Source organism: Bactrocera latifrons, unplaced genomic scaffold (genome assembly GCF_001853355.1).
Source record: "Bactrocera latifrons isolate USDA-ARS-PBARC rearing strain unplaced genomic scaffold, ASM185335v1 scaffold_1026, whole genome shotgun sequence".
In the NCBI taxonomy this organism is placed as follows: Eukaryota; Metazoa; Arthropoda; class Insecta; order Diptera; family Tephritidae; genus Bactrocera; species Bactrocera latifrons.
Genome location: NW_017534438.1, coordinates 16288 through 28678, shown reverse-complemented (window position 1 = coordinate 28678; position 12391 = coordinate 16288). Strand labels below are relative to the sequence as shown.

General features: G+C 38.8%; 1 protein-coding gene and 1 pseudogene across 3 annotated transcripts in view; one reads left to right on the top strand and one right to left on the bottom strand.

Annotated features, from left to right (window-relative positions):
• The window catches only part of LOC108968199 (CCR4-NOT transcription complex subunit 11-like), a 34205-nt gene that overhangs the window by 10255 nt on the left and 11559 nt on the right, over positions 1-12391 (bottom strand). The gene's annotated exons all lie outside the window — the stretch shown is intronic.
• Positions 10327-10875, top strand: LOC108968198 (annotated as a pseudogene).

The window sequence follows — 12391 nt, the reverse complement described above, 5'->3', positions numbered from 1 at the left end:
GCTTAGGTACAGCTGCAAATGAAACCATTGCTTTTCGTAAAGCTCGAAGGAAGAGATGGTGTGATGAGAATTATCGTGTTACAGTAAGGAGGTAAACCAGACAGACTACCTGGCAATGTTGCGGTCGCCCACAACATGAGGATAGATATCGAGATTTAAAGAGGGAAGCGAGATGCATATGTACACAAAAAAGTCCTAAATACGTGAGTATGAATAGCTTCGGATTCTAGCCGACAGGGGTTCTGCTAGAAAATTTCTACAAAAAGATGCGGTGACTAACGGAAGGCATCAAGACTGCAGCATACTTTTGTAGGACCCAAAGAAGTGATCTAGTGGCTGATGTTCAACGCATGCTGAAGCGATGAAATACTTCTGCAGGTTGCTGAACGGCAGTGAATGTGTCACATCTGGAAATGGCGAACCCGATCACCCAAGCGATAACGATGGAATTAGGTACCCATCACAACAACAACCAACGCAAACAGAAATGTTATTTATTTCTAGACTACGGGGTGTTTCCTGTTGTATTTTGATTCCTTTGAAAAATATGTACGTATATAAGGTAGCACTGATTACTTGTTATAATGTAATCCTGTTATTTTGTGAACAAAAAGAAATGAACAAAAGTTAGATATTGAATACTAAAAAAAATGTACCCTCGGTTTCATTAAGTACCTCAAGTATTATCACCAATCATATGGAGTAAAGTCAACCGTATGTTGGATAATTCTGATATTAGTTATATAGGGTATAGGGTAGGCCTTCGCCCATTATGAGTAAAACACACTATCTAATTTTCTTGAAGATAACTGACATATTGACCGATATACAAAATCATCTGTAGATCGACGAAAAAAACTTTATATTATATTATTAGACATATGGGGGCTGAAGTAAGCATTGAACTTACCCATTTTTAATTTCAATTACACATCAGATACATTGACCGACAATTTCGGCCAAAAGTCAATTATAGATACTGGGATCCACATACATATACAGTACTTAGGCGCTTGAACAGCTTGGGTCGGATTTGAGTCACAAGGCGGCATGCGTTAAAGGCATCATTCATGAAAAGTTTTATCTCGTTAATGGAATTTTAAATTGTTCTATATGGGAAATAGCATCTTGGCACACCCCAGGGGCGGGAATATAAAGATTTTTTGCGAGAGACAACTGCGAAAGCTCTATTTTTTTGGTATGATCTATTTTTTATTTCTTTTAGTTCACTTACAAAGGTCGTCGATAAGGAAGCACTGATTATTTGAGAGATTCCAACACTTTAGTTGTTAAATAGATGGAATATTGATATAAAACTCTTGTTGCACTATGTAATGTCAAATAAATGTCTACGAAATAATTATTGACGCGTAAGTAGATATGAAAGTGCAAAATATAAGTGTAAAATTACTGTAACCTAGTTCTTCTTTCTCCGTTGTTGGCCTTGTTCCGCGCTCTAAACAAATAACCCTGATCGAGCCCATACCCGTGGTGTGACTGAAGAGCTTTCGCGTAGTACTCCTTTCTGCGTTAGAGGCTTTCGGCCGCTATATAAAAATATAACCCTGGTCAAGCCAATACCATGGGTAACTGAAGTACTTTCGGGTTACTACTTTTTTCTTGGGGTTGAGGAATTAACCCTGGTCGAGCCAATACTCAGGATGACTGCGTAGTACTTTTTTAAAAACAAAAATAATCCTGATCGAGCAATACCCCGGTATACTAAGTATTTTATTATTTCATTACGTAATATTATTATTAGGATGGAGTCATGTGTAGAAGTTCACGCAAGTGAGGAAAGTTCTCTGATCGCCATTCACTTGGGAGTGGCCAGAAACAATTCTTTTACATATGACTCAAGCAGCTCACGACTTCCGTCTCTGACCAAGTATCCTCTGGGTATCCTAAGAACATCCGTTTGAAAGCGAGCTAAAGTGAGAAGGCGAAATATCCCCTACATAGAGTTGTGCACCGAGGTTGGGACCCGCCACGTAAAAAAAACACTACCAATGAAAACTACCAACAGCCTCGAATGAGAGACCCCCCTTTTGATGACGACCATGGAAAACGAATTGAGGGCATGCATTTGGAACGTAAGGTCCCTTATTTGGGAAGGTGCCGCTGCCCAGCTGGTTCATGTTCTCGTGAAAATAAAGGCTGACATCACCACCGTCCAAGAATTGCGGCATTTAGGTCCTTGCGGCATTAGTACAATAGCCATATAAAAGAGCGCAGGTTTGGTGTGGGTTTCGTGGTGGGAGAGAGACTCTTTCGTCGAGTACTATCATTCACTCCGGTGAATGAACGTATAGCCACAATCCGCATCAAAGCGAGGAAGAGAAAGACGATGTGACCAAAGATGATTTTGATGAGTGCCCGGAGCTCACTTATGAGAGCTGACCCCGTCACGATATCAAAATCGTGCTTTTCGACTTCAACGCCAGGGGGGGCAAAGAAGGTATCTTTGTGACTCGAACCACTATCTTGTTGCAGCCAAGACTCACACACGCCTCTGTATCCTCAAACGCACGCCATCAAACACAAGGAAGGTTCGACGTCGAGAAGCTGCAATCGCAACAGAGAGCCGAACGATTTTCTTACTCGGCTTGCACTCCTGCTCTCCGAGAGCACTCGTCAACAACTCGGTATAAGGGAACTGCGGGACGGCATTTCAAACTCCTTTCGTACAGCTGCAACCGAAACCATTGGTTTTCGGAAAGTACAAAAGAACAGCCGCAACGAGGAGTGCCGTGTCGTAGCGGAAAAAAAACAGGCTGCCTACCTCGTAACGTTACAATCGACCACAACACGTGCGGGAAGGTAAATACCGAGAATTGAAGAGGGAACCGAGACGCATTTGCAGACAAAAGAAAAAGAGGCCGAAATGCGTGAGTACGAAGAGCTTGATAAGCTGCCGACAGAGGTAGTGGTCGACTATTCTGAGGCAGCTTACAGGTTTCAAAACCGGAGAAGACTCTTGTAGAACCCCCAAAGGTGATCTAGTCACCGATGCCCAGAGCATACTTAAATTATGAAGGGAACATTTCTCCAGCCTGCTGAATGGCAGTGAACGCACAACGCCAAGAGAAGGCGAACTCGATGCCCCAATCGATGACGATGGAGCATACGTTTCATTGCACCACCATGAAGAAGTTCGAATAGCAATAGCGGCGGGGGCCGATGGATTACCGGCCGAGCTATTCAAACACGGCGGCTAAGAACCAGATAAGCCTCCTCAACATCGCATATAAGGTTCTATCGAGCGTATTGTGTGAAAGATTAAAGCCCAACGTCAACAAACTGATTGGACCTTATCAGCGTGGCTTTAGACCTGGCAAATCAACAACCGACCAGATATTCACCATGCGCCAAATGTTGGAAAAGACCCCTGAAAGGAGAATCGACACACAAAAGCGCAGCAATGTCTAGATTTGGTATCCCCGCAAGACTAATACGGTTGTGTAAACTGACGATGAGCAACATCAAAAGCTCCGTCCAAATCGGGAAGGATCTCTCCGGGCCGTTCGATACCAAACGAGGTTTCAGACAAGGCGACTCCCTGTAGTGCGACTTCTTCAACCTGCTTCTGGAGAAAGGAACTCGAGCTGCAGAACTAAATAGAGAAGGTACCATCTTCTATTAGAGTGTACAGCTGCTGGCGTATGCCATCATCGGCATGATATCATAAGCCTCAATACCCGCGCCGTTAGTTCTACTTTCTCCATATTGGACAAGGAAGCAAAACAAATGGGTCTGGCAGTGAACTAGGGCAAGACGAAGTATCTCCTGTCATCAGACAAACATAACAACTAACAATGTTGGCCTCAAAATCCAACGCAAGATAACTCTTCTTAACAGTTGCTACTTCGGACTGAGTAGGCAATTGAGAAGCAAAGTCCTCTCTCGACGAACAAAAACCAAACTCTATATGTCACCCATAATTCTCGTCCTGCTATATGGTGCAGAGGCTTGGACGATGACAACCACTGATGAGTCGACGTTTCGAATTTTCGAGAGAAAAGTTCTACGAAAGATTTATGGTCCTTTGCGCGTTGGCCACGGCGAATATCGCATTCGATGAAACGATAAGCTGCATGAGATATATGACGACATTGACATACTTCAGCGAATGAAAAGACAGCAGCTACCTGGCTAGGTCATGTTGTCCGAATGGACGAAAACAATCCAGCTCTGAAAGTATTCAACGCTGTACTCGCCGGGCTAAGCAGAGGAAGACCTCCACTCCGTTGGACCAGGCGGAGAAGGACCTGGCTACGCTTGGAATATCCAATTGGCACCACGTAGCGAAAAGAATCGCGTAAGCGGTGTCGCCAATTAAGAAGAAGACTATTATTATAGAATATTACTTATGCCCGGTTCCACAGTCCATACTTAAGTTGTGCCCAAATAAAATCCTAGCTAATTGCTAATTTAGCATTGTTGCAGGCTGAGTAGTCGTTCGCGTTTCACAGTCAATGCTTTATTTCTAAAAAATTTTATTGTGATATATGGCAACGTAACGGGCAATATATGTTTTACAAATGTCGTCCATAAAAATATGTTTGAAATAATTTATTTATAACAGATAATACATGAATTTGCGAGGAAAATTGTATCGAAAATGATTGAAAACAACAAAAGAACCCCGAATTTCACCGCTACCGAGTCGGAGCACCTATTGGAACTGGTGGAAATCCCAGTCCGATTCCATATTTTTTCACAAAAAGTTATTTCTTATTATTACTCTTTTCACAAATTTTATTTTGCTGATTTATCTTAAGCACAACTTAAGTATGGATCAAATTTTTGAAGTGAATACATCACTGAAAATAAAAGCCTTATATCGACTGCGTCGAATAAGATTATCCGTTACAGAAATGAAAAAAACTTTTATACCAGTTGTCCGATTTTTATAAATTAAAATATTTTATTAAAAACATTTATTTTAAATTTGGAAAACTGAAGAATAAACCAAGAACTATGTGTTAATAATAAATATTTTTATTTTTTCCGGAACCCCGTCCTATTGTGGTGTCCGATACTCTCATATCTGCTGAAGACCACTTTCTTTTAAAATTTTGAAGGCCACTATTTTTGTTGACTTCATCTCCCTTTTTACTAAAGCCCAGTATCTCTCAATCGGCCTTAGTTCTGGATAGCTAGGTGGATTTGCTTCTCTTGGTACATAAATCACTTCGTTCCGTTGGAACCACTCGTAAGGCTGTTTTGCTTCAGTGACATGAAGCGAGGTCAGGCCAAAAAAATACCTGGACACGTCAAATTAGCTTAAAAATGGGAGCAATCTCTTTTATAAACATTCCTTCACATATATTTCGCTGTTGATTGTACCAGATGTAACGAACGAGCTGCTCTTTTGCCACAACTGCAAATTGCTACACAAGACATTTCTTTGGAAATTTTGCCTTTTTGGCTTTGAATTTTTCAGCAATATATCCACGAAAATCGGCTGCATAAAATTCCTGTCCAGGTAGCTGAGAAAAGTTCGCTAAAACGTAGGTCTCGTCATCCATTATGCAGCATTCGAATTTATTGACAAAATCTTTCCTCAGCTTCCTAGCTCGTTGTTTTGCGGTTTCGTTCTTGACGGCGTTTCTATCCGGAACTTTCTGTACCTTGTACGTCTTCAGCCCAGATTCTTTCTTCGTTTTGCGTGCGAAAGATTCTGAGCAGCCAGCCTTCCTCGCCAATTTCCTGCCCGAAATGCTTGGGTTTTTCTTCAGAATGGTAACAACGTTCTTCGCCTTCTCCCGATCATGTGGCCCCGTCTTTTTACCAGAACCTTTCTTCGTGTCAATACGCACATCTTCCTTAAAGCGCTTAATAACGCGAGAAATGTTTTTAGGGTTAGCCCCTACGTCTTTGTCAATTTTCTTAAACCACTGCGGTTTCTTTTGAAAAAATTTAAAAACTTTTTAGCGCACTTCCACTTCGCTTGCCATTTTCGCGTTAAATTCATTTTTATTTACTCTAACGGATGCACAATATTTTTTGGTATTTATTTCAAAGCTACTAACATAAAAATTTGTTTGTTTAAAATTTTTAATTGCACGATATGGAAAAAATTTAACAATTTTATTCGACACAGTCCTTAGTAGCGAATCACAATAAGAGGCTGCCCACAGGAAGGTGTGCTATCGCCATGGAGCCTTGTCGTGAAGGACCTGTTAGCACTGCTAACTGACAATGGGATCCGCTGCCAAGGGTATGCGGACGACATTGTGATTATAGCCAAAGGTTAATTTGAGGTTACTCTCTCTGGTGCAACGAGGTCTAAACCTGGCAAAGGGATGGTACAGGGGAGTTAACTTGAATATCAGCCCCTCAAAAACGACCGTGGTCCCGTTTACGAGTCGCAGGTCCCTACCCGGACTCAAGAATCTCACACTTGGGGGCAGACAGATCGCGATGACTATCAAGGTCAAATATCTTGGTCTTACACTGGATTCTACTTTGCAGTGGAAGCAGCATGTGAACCAGACCGTGGTCAAAGCAACAAAGGCATTAATTGTGTGAAATCGGCTGGCGCGAAAATCCTGAGGCTGCAAGCCAAGGATCGTTAGGTGGTTGTACACCATGATTGTGCGATCAATAATAATATACGGGGCGGTGTCCTGGGCCTCTACAGCGTCGCAGGCTTCGGTGGGAACTCAATTATCGAAGCTTCAGCGACTAGCCTGTGTCTGCATGCATGCGGGCGCTATGCGAACATATCCAACGGCAGCTCTGGAGGTCCTGCTGGAACTCACCCCGCTTCATATAGTGATCAGTCAAGTAGCCAAGCACTCACTTCTGCAACTAACAGCAGAGGGATGTGGCAAAGGCAGCGTAATATCCTCCCAGAGGATGGAGATGATAACTGGCAATATTCCAATTACCCTCCTCCCGAAAGACAGTATCACCAAAACAATTAACTTCACGAAGAAGTTTAAGGTTACTCTCGGCAGCAAGAATGAGTGGAACGACTCTACTCTTGAGCTAATGCTGAGGGATAGCACATTGAAGTCGTACAACGACGGCTCGAAAACGTCGGAAGGAATTGGTGGAGAGATCACAGGCTCATGTACCAAGCTCTCCATACTGTTGGGAAGCTTTCCGAGCATTTTTCAGGCTGAAGTCTTGGCCATAAGTCGGTATATAGAGATAAACCTCCATCGCATCTATCGCAACGAGCGAATAACTATACTTAACGATAAAATCGTCCTTCACCAATATGGTAGGGCCCGAACCATTCACTGGGGTGGAGCTGTGAAGGAGCTGCTCCGCAAGGAAGAGAGATTGTGCAGGGAAATGCATTGGCACCGAGCGCATGGTATGCGACACGCCAAGTTGCTAATTGGGGGGTGCAATCAGAACTCAGGCTTCTGGTCGCATTTTACGATGGACGGATCTCGAACGGTAAGTAATTTAAATAGACTAAAAGTAGTGCAAAACGTGAATAAATAAGAAATAATAAAAATACGGTGTTAAATTTTTTTAAGAAACAGGAAAAGTGTAAAAAAAAAGTTTCGATACATTTCGATATTGTCTTGGTTTTTCCGTAATGACATGCCGCAAGATCAGGCCAAAAGGGTACTGGACCCTTATAAAGCTTAATTAAATGCAAAGGACGTTTCTGTAGGCACTCATTAACATAAATTTCTTAATTTATTGTTTCATAGCATATGAAATGTTCACTTTTAAATCCACACTAGCAAATGGCCTGACATACTAGACAATTTTTGGGGGAATTTGTCAAGCTTTTTATTTTTAAATTTATCAGAAACATTTCCACTTTTGTTTGCTGTGTATTCGCCCTTGAATTTTTTTAAAGTGCGCTTAATATAATTGTCTAGCTGGTGGTTTGACCAAAACTTGTTGGTTATCATTACGGTTTGGTACTGCATTCATTATTTTATGTTTTTTTTTTATAATTTTTTCTTTTAAATAGACGTATGTATATGTTAGCTCAACAGTTTAGATGTTTTTATGTTTCCGATGAAATACTTAAACACAGTTTTGCTTGTGAGCGGCATTATTAAGCAAAAATGCGCCTTGAAAGCGATTGCATTCGAGGGCCGTTCCCGATATTAATGTAAAAGTTCAGTCTACATTTGTCGTCCCAAATTCTGATTTAGAAGAAACAAAGAAGAAAGGAAGTTTCGAAGATTTTGCTCGCTAATTTGAAGAAGCAGTCTCAAATGCAGTGCACCGAGGCACCTTTTTCCAATTACTGAAAAGGAAAATGAAGTTGGAATTTTAGAGCCTCTGCCATTTCTTGACAGAAGGTATAGAGAAGAAGAAGAAATTGAGGGAAGAAAATAGGGTTTTGAAAATAAAGTTATATGAAAAATAGCATTAGAATAGATATTTGAAGGCCCAGTTAAAGTTAGAAAGAAGTACGGAACAGTTAAGAAATATCTCATTTAGCGAGCAGTCAGACACTCTTTCATTAGTTTGCAGCGAAGTTCCTCCTCAGTTATCTCGAGGATAGTAGTTAGGATAGGAGTAGTAGTTTGGACATTAGTTTTTTTTAATGAAAACGCGTTTAGCTACTTTTGCGGATTTTTTATTTAAAAATTTTCAAATTGCTCACATTGCCTTTACCATATTTAGGAGATGAAATTCCTTCGGACGAATTCTCCTTTATGTAACAAAATCAAATAGACAAATGCAATTTAGTGAAGCCGCCAGAATATTTTGTTGCATTTGCGAAAATTTTTGGAATTCGACAGCAATTGTCATGAGATAGGAACAGGAGATATTCTTTCTAATAAATTCAAAAATGTTAAGCACTTTTTGTGTTTTTGTAATTGTGACCCAAAAATTGTTATAGCCCTTTTTATTAGAATAAGAACATTTTTTTAGGGTCGGCTTTAGAATACCATCCCAGGATTTCGGGAATAAAATGGGTATGGTCGGATAGAGGATGTTCTTCAGATCAAGAATAGTTATAGCCGCATAGGCCAATAGTTTTCAAAATATTTGCGTTTAAAGCTGATAATTAGCTGATAATTATGCGTATTTTGTCGATTTAAAATAATTATTACACTTATAATATAAGTATTTCCACTAGAACTTCACTAATTGGTTTGTATACATTTATTTTACATTATATAGTGCAAAACTAGTTTTATTCAATACAGTAGAATCAGGTTATAACGACTCCGCTTATTACGTCTCCGCTTTTAGCGACTAACCGCTTATACCGACGAAATTTTTCAGAATTCAACCAGATATAGTGACGAAAAAAAAAATTCAGCGAAATAATGCCAACAAATTTAAGCATCAAACGACGTAATTAGAAACGAAGGATCTTACACTCTCACTACTCTCTGTCAGTTTTAGCCGTCGCCTTAACAACGCTGCTGCTAAAGAGAGATAGTCGAAGTGCAATGTGGTCACACAAATGTTTACAGCGTGTGTGTGCAGACCACATAGCCTATACGATTGGATGTTCCGTTTTATTTCTAGTTTTTTCTGCTTTTTCCCAATTTTCCATTTCTTTGAATGCGTAAATTCGCCAAATGTGTGTTAATGCGCAAAATGTACAAAATGCGCAATAAGGAAGTCATTCAATTTAAGCTCGACACTTGTGCATTACACCCGCAAAATGTCTCAAATACGAAAGTGCTTCTCTGTTGAAGAAAAAATGCAAATTATTCGGCGCCTGGAAGCCGGTGAGCGCAACGTTACTCTGGCAAAAGAATTCTGCGTGGGCCACACAACAATTGCCACAATAAAAAAAAAAATTAAGAAAAAATTAAAACGGCATAATATTGTCGACGGTACAGTCAGTGGAGAATCTTTGTCTGTACAAAAAATCGATGTTAGAGAGTGGCTTACAAAGGTTTGGCCTATACTACGAAAAGATTTCACTGATGAGGAAATTTTTAATGCCCACGAATTCTACAAATTAACTCCAGACAAGACATTAAAATTTAAAGGTGAGAAGGAAAATTATTTTGAAGAAATCTGTTTATTGAAATTTTAATGTATAGGTGAAAAATACACTGGAGGGAAGCTGTCCAAGGAAAGGATAAATCTGTTTGTTGCAACCAATATGAGTGGTAATATTAAAAAGCATTTATTGGTTATTGGAAAATCAAAGCGACCTAGATGCTTTAAAAATGTTCAGTCTTTGCCTGTTGACTACTATAGTAGATGAAATCTACAATTTTTATTAAATGGGTACGGGATTGGGATGCTGAGCTTAAAAAGAAGATATTGCTATTAGTTGATAATAGTCCAGCCCATCCCCAAATTAGTGACCTAACGAATATCACATTAGTTTTCCTTATACCAAATACGACATCTGTTTTACAACCAATGGATCAAGGCATAATTCGAGTGATTAAATCAACTTTTCAGAAAAATCTTGTACTTAAAATAATCAGCAATATGGATGAAAACAAAGATGAAAATTWCYCRAAAATAACCATACTTGATGCCATTTTAATGATAAATGATGCATGGCAACAACTTTCACCATTGACAATTGCGAATTGTTTTAAGCATTCTGGGCTTGCAGAAGAAAATTTATATGGTTCATGCTCAAATGATATTGAAATCGAAGATGACATTCCTCTATCGGTTTGGGCAAGAGCTCTAAAAAATCAACTACCGATTTCGAAGTAAGAACTGGATGAATATGTTCTTATTGACAATGGTGTGGCGATTTGTAAAGAACCTTCGGAAGGAAGAATTGTTGAAAATATATTAGATGATGGATAGGATAGCGACGGCAACGTGGAAGATCGAAATGAAGATAAGTCAGCACTTTTGGAGGCACTGAAGGCTGCAGAACTACTAAATAGATTTGTCCATTCGAATTTTAATGACGAGAGTTTTAGCGCACAGCATCTCTCGTTTAAATAATGCGGTGCGCGATTGTTTTTACATGTCAAAAACGACTGCAAAACAATCAAACATTACTGATTATTTAAATTAAGAATAAAAAGTAAAATAAAAAAAATTTATCTAGTTATATACTTTCTAAACTTACTTGGCCAGATTACAGTGGCAACATTGAATTTAGTGCTTCCCACTTTAATGAAACTATTTTAAACTTGTTTGAAAAATATGTTCCGAAGGGTGTTGTTACTCATAAAATGAGTTATAATTTATGGTTTTCGAAAGAATTATGTAAATTAAAAAATAGAAAATCTCGTGCTTTTAAACTTTTTAAAAAAAGTGGTTTAGTTGCTGACCATTCAAAATATTCTAAATTGCGCCGACAATTTGCTGAACTTAACAAAATATGTTATAATAATTATATAAATAAAGTCAACAATAATATTATACGTAATCCAAAATTTTTCTATGGTTTCGTCAACTCCAAACGCAGGATTTCTAATTTTCCGTTCGCTATGAAATATAAGTCTAGTATGTCCAGTGACAATCACACCATTTCTAATATGTTCGCTGAATTCTTTAGGTCCAATTACTCTCAAAARTCTCCAAAAAATGTTCCGAATCAGCACAAGCTATGTYCGATTTCTTTTATTAATGCACCTACCATTTCCGRAGCAGACGTCTTATATCAGTTAAATATATTAGAACAATTATACAATTATAGCCCAGATATGATTCCCTCGTGCTTTCTTAAGAAATGTGCCAAGTATATATACCAACCCCTAACAAAACTATTTAATTCATCTCTTATGCAAGGCTTATTTCCATCCATATCGAAAAAGTCATTTATAATTCCTTTGCATAAGAGTGGATTTAGGTCATCTATTGAAAACTATAGGGGAATAGCAAAGTTGTCTTCAATACCTAAACTTTTTGAAGCAATTATAACAGACGACATAACCTTCCGGATTACTCCACTAATTTCTTGTTCTCAGCACGGTTTTCGTAAGGGGAAATCTACAATAACTAATTTGCTTGAATTTGTATCACATGTATCAACGGGTTTTATTGAGAATAAGAATACTGATGTTATATACACAGATTTTAGTAAAGCTTTTGATAAAGTAAACCATTCAATTCTTTAGAATAAACTTGATATTCTTGGTTTTCAACCAATATTTTTAAAATGTGTTGCTTCTTATCTTAGTAATATAATTCAACAAGTCATATTTAACGATACTCTTTCCGACATAATCAAYGTTCCTTCAGGCGTTCCTCAAGGTAGCCATCTTGGACCAATTCTGTTCTTGTTATTTATTAATGACATATCGTCTGTTGTTAAGTTTTCAAAAGTTTTATTGAACGCTGACGATGTAGAACTTTTTAAAACGTATACTTCATACAGCGAAAGGTGTCAGTTGCAAACAGACTTAAACAACCTAGTTTCTTGGTGTAATAGAAATGACATGCCATTGAATCTTAAAAAATCACGTAGAACTGTAGACCCTACTTCATACGTAATACAAAACTTTAGGTTGGA